Source organism: Notothenia coriiceps, unplaced genomic scaffold (genome assembly GCF_000735185.1).
Source record: "Notothenia coriiceps isolate Sejong01 unplaced genomic scaffold, NC01 NC01_scaffold00011237, whole genome shotgun sequence".
Lineage (NCBI taxonomy): Eukaryota > Metazoa > Chordata > Actinopteri > Perciformes > Nototheniidae > Notothenia > Notothenia coriiceps.
The window spans coordinates 172,968-180,792 of record NW_011343938.1 but is presented as its reverse complement, the minus strand read 5'-3'; positions in this window follow the sequence as shown (position 1 = coordinate 180,792).

The following is a 7,825-nucleotide window of genomic DNA, read 5'->3' as shown; positions in this document are numbered from 1 at the left end:
ACTAAAAGTCTTTAAGTCTATAAGCGGTTCTTTTATTCAAGTATAATAAAAGTTTGTGTTGTGTTGATCCGAATCACAAATTTGGATTAGATTCCCGGGCGGTTTTTTACCTATATCTCCTTATTGGGATAAAATGTTAGTGCGAAAAGTAAAAAAAATTTGCAAAAAAAAAAAAAAAAAAAACCACATTGGCTAGGTAATTAAAACAAAAGCGAAACTTCATACAAAAAGACTCCAAACAAAGTTTTACTTGTTTTTTACCTTAAACCTAAAAAATTCGTTTTTATAAAAAAAAAAAAAAAGATGATCAAAAATACTTGTTTCGGGTCGAAAAACGTAGGAAAAAAAAAAAATTGTGGACGAACAAACGCACAAAGAAAAGAAGTTCGCAAACCACTTCAAATATTTTCTGTTCTATCTATTTCCCCGGACCAACTCAAACCACCCCTCTCTAGAAACCTATGCCCAGTGTGACGACCAGGGTTCTCTCCTTGCTCAGAGAAGAACAGAACCTTGTCTTTTTTCGCGAGCAAGGTTCCAAGATTCCTCGAATGACCTCCAAAAAAATACGAAACAAGTTAGTCACAGGACTTAAAACGTTCAAATTTTAACATAAATTTTAAAACACCTTTAACAACAGAAGTGAACCTAAAATAAGAACACAAAAAGGAGAAGTCGGATAACTTCTAAAAACCCACATGCCAAAAAAAAAGAGTCCCAAAAAAGCCGAAAAACCCACCCTCGGTAGATAAGTCAAGGCCGGACACTGGGTTTCCAATTGACCATTTTCCCGGTCGGCCACCCACGTCCGGCCCCCTTCGGTAAAAAGGGTGCTGTAAACACCAGTTGTAACAAGCACTATCCAGACTCCAGGGCTTGTAGATCTTCTCAACTGGTCTCTTCTGTTGGCCTTTCGTCGAATCTTTTAGTCCGTCTGACCGAGCAAAGTCTGTCTCCTTCTCCCGACTCGTGTCCGTCGTACTCTTTTTATTTCTCGAAACCTTGTAATTCATACATCTGTACGTTCATCTTGTGTGTTCTTTAATGCTTGGCTTTTCGTCGTATTCTATCTTCGGGAAAGTCACTCGTACCATTGAAATTACCCGTAGTACCAAAAAATAAACAATAAGGTTCTGTCTTAACCAAAACTTATACAAGTGAAATACAATAATTTTTATCTGTTGACAGTGCCTTTGGTGTAAAAAGGTCCTAAATACTAGGATTCCAAACTGCAGCCGAGGTTTTTTGGATCATAACCTACCTGCCACTATTATTATATATATTAATTTCGACGTTCGTCGCAAACTCGTATTCAGAAGCTGCGATGCGTCCGACAACAGGCGTGCAGCTTGCACACACAGATCCACAGAGCTCCTGGCCGGCAACCGTTTCACCCTTCAAAGTCGGCTAGCTGTTACAGAACTTCAACGGTCGTCATTGTGTTTGTAACACAAACTACAGCCCCTCTATACCGCCGGTCCGTTGCCGTAAACTACCTGTGGGTATACTTATCGAATCTACACAACTCCGGCGTAGAAATAGTTTGGACACTTCAAAACACGGCAAACCTCGTACAATTGACCTCAATCTCTTTTGGCACAAAGTGCCGCTAAGTAAACAATGGTATCGTTCTGTAACTTCTTTAGAGTTTTGACTGTGTATATACAGACTCGCGAACTTACCACCGTGGTGTACACTTTAACTTGTGAAATGGGTAATGTGTTCATATCGTTAATAGCAGAATTGCCGCTCCTTCGCAAACGGTACCGTTGTCGAAACTCCTTTTGAGTGATAAACAGTATAACTCGCACAACCTACCGGCCTGGTAATTGACAGTAGACTTCAGACCACGGCAAACCTGCTAAACAGAGTAACTTTAACTCTTTGTGGCACAAAGTACGCTCCCTAGACAGCGGATACCGTTGCCGTATACTAACTGCGTGTGGGGTATTAACTGTATTCGACACTCCGGCCTGATCATCGGTACTAATTCAGACCACGACAAAACCTGCTAAAGGTAACTTAATGCTGTTGTGTACAAAGTTACCGCTCCCGTAGACAACGGTATCCGTTGTCGTATACTACTGTGGGGTATTAACTGTATCTCGCAACTCCCGGCCCTCGGTAAATTATACCAAGACTTCAGACTCGGCAACTTTAAAAAGGTAAACTTAATGCTGTTGTGGTCCCAAAAAACCGCTCCCTACGCAATGGTCCGTTGCTGTATACTCTGTGGGGATTCCTGTATTTAAGACAAACTCCCGGCGCTGGTAGTTACTATCGACTTCAGACCACGGCAAATCCTAGTTAAAAGGTCACTTAATGTTGTTTGTCAGCAAATCAAAAACCGCTTCCTCGCAACGGTATCGTTGCCGATACTACTGTAGGGGTTAACTGGTATCACGACAACTCCCGGCCCTGATCTCGGGTGTATTCTTCAAGAACCACGGCACAACCTGCTAAAAGGTACTTAATGTTGTGTGGTCCTAAAAACCGCTCCTAGACAGCGGTATACGTTGCGTATACTCTGTAGGGTCATTAGTGTCTCTCGAAACTCCCGCGGCCTGGTAATTTACTCAGACTTTAAACACCACGGCAACCCTTCTAAAAAGGTAACTTAATGCTGTTGGTGGTCAAAAAAACCGCTCCCTGCGGCAGACGGTACCGTTGACGTTATACTCCTGTGGGTCATTAACTGTATCTCGACACCTCCCGGCCTGGTAATTACTTTTCCAGACTTACAGGCCACGACAAACCTGCTAAGGTAACTGAATGTTTGTTGTAACCCATAAAAAACCGTTCCTACGCAGTAATAACCACTCTAGAGTCTAAGTGCATCTCGGAACTCCGTACTGGTCACTTATTTTCACTTCTAAACCCATCCCTACTACCCTGGCATAGGTAACCTCAATGTCGCGTGGACAAATTACCGCTTCCTTAGGCAACGGTAACCATTGCCGTTCTAATTCATTGTAGTCTAAACCTGGAATCTCGAAAGTCCCGGCGTCACAATTTGGTACTACAACTTCAAACCACCGCAAGACTCTTACAGGTCAACCACATACTGTAGTAGCGCAGGTACCGCTGCTGGCGGATCGTAGCTCGCTTGGCGTTTAAACCGCGGGTTTAGTGCCGATGTCGCACGCTTTTCTTTTTTTCGAAAGGCGCCACTATTCGAAAATTAACGGGTGACAGAGCTCTTCGATGGGCGCTTAAAATCCGCAATGTCTGTTTCACGGGATCCTCCTTCTGTCTAATTTATCGCAAACCCAAATAAAACTATGGGGAGGTTCCCGAAAAAAACCCAGCAGACGGGGCGTGGAGTCTATACGCATCGTCAAAGCAAGCAAATGCACTTTCATTTCAAATCCCCTCATGCATTTTTCGCCTTCACCCGCACCGGATGCGTTAGCAAATGCGTTTGGGGTGATCAGCGTACCCGATGGATGACCGGTCTAAAAATCCGAAAAGCGGGAGCAAGGGAAAAAAAAACACCCCAAACGTACCAATAGCGAAGACAACGCACAAACAAGCATACGCCTGATTTATAAGCATTGATATAGATTATACGATCATAGACCGAGCGTAGCAAAAAAACAGGATTCGATCAAGAGCCAGATAACAAAGGCTTGAGACACGAAGGCTACAGAACAGCGAACACACCCACCCGCGCTTTCCAAATAGCCAGCGACGCCGTGCCTCGGCTAAAGGTTAATCCTAGAAGCCGCGGCTGGATCCGAGTCTGCGAGATTATTGTTTTTGGACTGGGACTTCTTTTAGTAACTAATGTTTCATCAACGGTTGTTTTCCCGACGTAATTCCCTTTCAGATGTGCTGAGTGTCACGAAAAGAGGTGTCTACCAGTCTTATTTGCTATTTTAACCAATTGCAAATACATCTAAATGATAATTTTTTTATATGGAATTCTGTAGGAATGTTGTCATTAATTTATGGATGACATGCTGTGATGAAATGTAAATAAGTCCATATACGTATTTTCACTTTCAACTTTGACTAGAATTTACAGTGAATTTACTAGTTACACTACAAATTAATATTATGGTATAAAAAACACAAGAGTTTATAAATATGATATTGTGTTACAAATTAAACTAGCCAACAGTTTGTCCAAGAACAGCTTAGTTGATTAATCATATATCCAATTATGAGAGGATTTATCGGCGCATCTGAACATTTAAGTCATTTCTAATTCATATTAAATAATTCGATTTCTTTTGTGCATTTAAATTTTATTTATTTTTTAATTTTTACTACATTTCGCTGGTTGTACCAACATACGTTAACTTAAGTAACATTTTCTTAGCCAGACTTTTACTTCAGAGTATTCTTACAGTGTGGTATTTGTACCTTTACAGAAGTAAAGGATTTGAATACTTCTTCTACCACGTATTAAAAGTGTTATTTTACTCCAACACATACATATAAATAGTAAAACAATTACAGTGCTGTAAAATAACTAAGTACAATTACTCAAGTACTGAGTATTTCAATGTTGTGCTACTTTGTACTTTGTACCGCTACACTTCAGAGGTAAATGGTGTACTTTTACTCCACTGCATGTATTTAATACCTTTAGTTACTTTACTGATGTGGGTGAATGATGTGAAATGTAATCATCTCTTAAATCAGACTTTAGTTCCACCTGGAGTAAATTCACAAGCTACCCTGCAGTATACAAAGTCATTCAAACTAGCTGCACCTTTACCAGCTTTGAGAACACTTTCATGATCAATCATTATAAAACATTTTGCATAACAAGTATTTTTACTCTTGGTACTTTTAAGTATGTTTAGCCTGAAGCCCCTCTGACTGTCCTCCCCGCAGGAAAACATGTTGTCACACACCTGCCGAGTCCCAGCTGACTGATCCCTCACAAAACAGACTTCAGATCAGCTTTGAGCTGAGTTGGACCATGCCAAGAAAACACATGAGTCACACTGAGGCGTTGGTGTGTGAGCTTTCAAGAGAAAGGAAAGTGAAACCAAGACTTTATTATGATTATTGCGATATTTAAACTGTTTATAATTCTAAAAGAGTGTTTTTATGACTGTCCTGAGTTGTTACTGGGAGTCATTATGGTAAAGGTGCAGATCGGGTTTGTGTTTCAGTCGAAGGCAAAGTGATGGATAAAGTTGGATTACTGAACAGTCCTACAAAATACAGAGGCCAAAGTGTCAGGGGCCCACAAAACAACCCAAAATAAACATAAAATTACCCAAAAATATATAAAATGACCCCAAGAGACACAATATGACTACAGAGAGAAATAAAAATAAGGATTATTAACTGAAACAAAACTAATTCAAAGAGACACAAAAAAAAAAAGATGACGACAAGGAGACATACTACAAAAAAGATACACATAATGACTAGACAAACAAGGACTACAAGAAGCCACAAACCACTTCAAAGAGACACATTACATGGCTATAAAAAGAGGATAAAACTAAGATAAAGAATGACCTAATTATTTCCACATTGACATATACCTCTACAAAAACATACAAAATGCCCACAAAGAGACACGAGGCAACAACAAAAAGAAAACAAACTATACAGTCTATTTGTATTCTCCTATCACAGGGGGTGGGGTCTTTTGCATGTCTGTACCCAGGGGCCAATTTGGTCACATTCCACCCATGGAGACCTGTAGTTTGCTCTTTTCTTAATTGTCTTATCTGCGTATGAGCAATGAGGCATTAATGAATGAATCCACATCAGTCTGGGAGACAGTATCACAGCATCAGGACCGAGACCAGCAGACTCAGGGTCAGTTTATCCCACAGGACGTCAGACTGCTGACCTCACCTACTTTTTTCATAGTTTACATGTGTTTACATACTTTCTTCGTCATATTATCAGCATTCTATGTTATGGCTTTTATTTTTTTCAAATACAGAGATTCCACCTTCATCAGAGAGGGGAAGTAACTAAGTACATCTACTCAAGTACTGTACTTAAGTACAATATTGAGATACTTGTACAGTATCTTGTATTTCCATTTATTCTACTTCTCTGTGATTAAGAGGTCAATCGTGTACTTCTACTCCACTACTGTACATTTATTTAACACCTTTAGTTATTTTACAGGATTGGATTAATGATGTGAAATATAATCAAATGTTAAATCAGACTTTAGTTCCACCTGGAGTAAATTCACAAGCTACCCTGCAGTATACAAAATCATTCAAACTAGCTGCACCTTTACCAGCTTTGAGAACACTTTCATGATCAATCATTATAAAACATATCATATATATTATTCTGAAATGGAGCAATCTGCATAATGAGTATTTTTTTAATATACTTTAGTGCTTTCACTTTAGTAACATTTTGAATGCAGGACTTTTACGTGTAACAGAGTATTCCTACACTCTGGTACTTCTACTTTTACTGACAATATCTGAGTACTTCTCCGCCAATACAGCTTTTACACGAGCTGAGCTGGTAAAAGTAAAACATGGTGTTATGAATCATAGAGTCAGAAGAGTATCTGGACTAACACTCACCCTGTTTTCCTCTCACTCTGCTCCCAGCTGGGCTCTCTCTGATGGGGATGATGAACGCGTTGCCATTACTTTTGAGGAAAGCGAGCACAGTGCGCCCCGCAGACACAAAAGGACTGGACGATCTCTCAACGAAGGAGAAGATACTACGACAACCTCAGGAGTGTAGGCTAGTATAGACTCTCGAAGCAGAACTGAAACACTCGCAAACAATACGTTGAACAAAAACAGAGTCTAACTTGTTTTCCCAAACAACTACTAATAAAGGACCGACTTCTAAAAGTAACTACCAAAATTAAAGTTTGTAGACTATATAGAAAATTCAAGTTAATTGTCAATACGCCATCGGAATCCCGAGAAACTCCGAATTCAGTATGAAGATACTGCCTAGTACAACAAAGTGATTCACAGTGATGCAGGTTTTTCCGATGTACCATGTATATAAACAGTCATGTGTAATATGACGTCATGTTCAAGAAAACGGACAAAGAACGTCCAGGCTTAAACCACCCTCCTCACCCGACCGACCGACGCCAGTGCTCCTTTATTCGTTATGTATGGAACACGGTGATGGCAATAACTCTTACGTATAAGATAAGCCTGGACCAATTGGGTACAGAACTGAAAAGTGGTCGATGTCCATCAATAATTATAATGATATAATATAAAAAAAGAATAAATACCAAGTATTACTCACTCACTCCAAAGATCGAAAATTACGACGTATGACAGACATTATCACAAAGATAAATTAATAAACAGTCCTATAAAAAAACAATAATAACACGCTCAGACCAAAATTGATTATGACCTGGTTCTAAAGTGTCAGTGTCGATTTTGACTTTCCCATCGTATTCCCAACAGGGGCAATCAGAGCAGGGTGGGGATAGTACTGATTGAAGACAACACACTAAACCGTGATATTACTTATTCTAACAACATATCGACAGTTAAATCAGACTCAAGGAGCAATTGCACGAATAAACAATTGACGATAGTTCCTTAACTGAGAGGACAACATCATACGTACTCTCTTCTACGGCGTTCAAAATCACCTGAAATACATCACAGGCGACTATCACATAACCCACCAGACCTGTCTTTTACGGTCCCCGACTTAAAAACAGGTCGGTGGGAGTGTCGACTAGACTCAGGACGAACCACTCTCTAGTCAGTCGACCCTGAGCGTCTCCACACACTGTGTAAAAGGACCCACTCCTGTCAGCTCCCCGAATCCATTTTCTACTGAGTCTGTGCCGGGGATGTCGTCGTCCCCGGGTAGTAGAGGTCGAGCATAG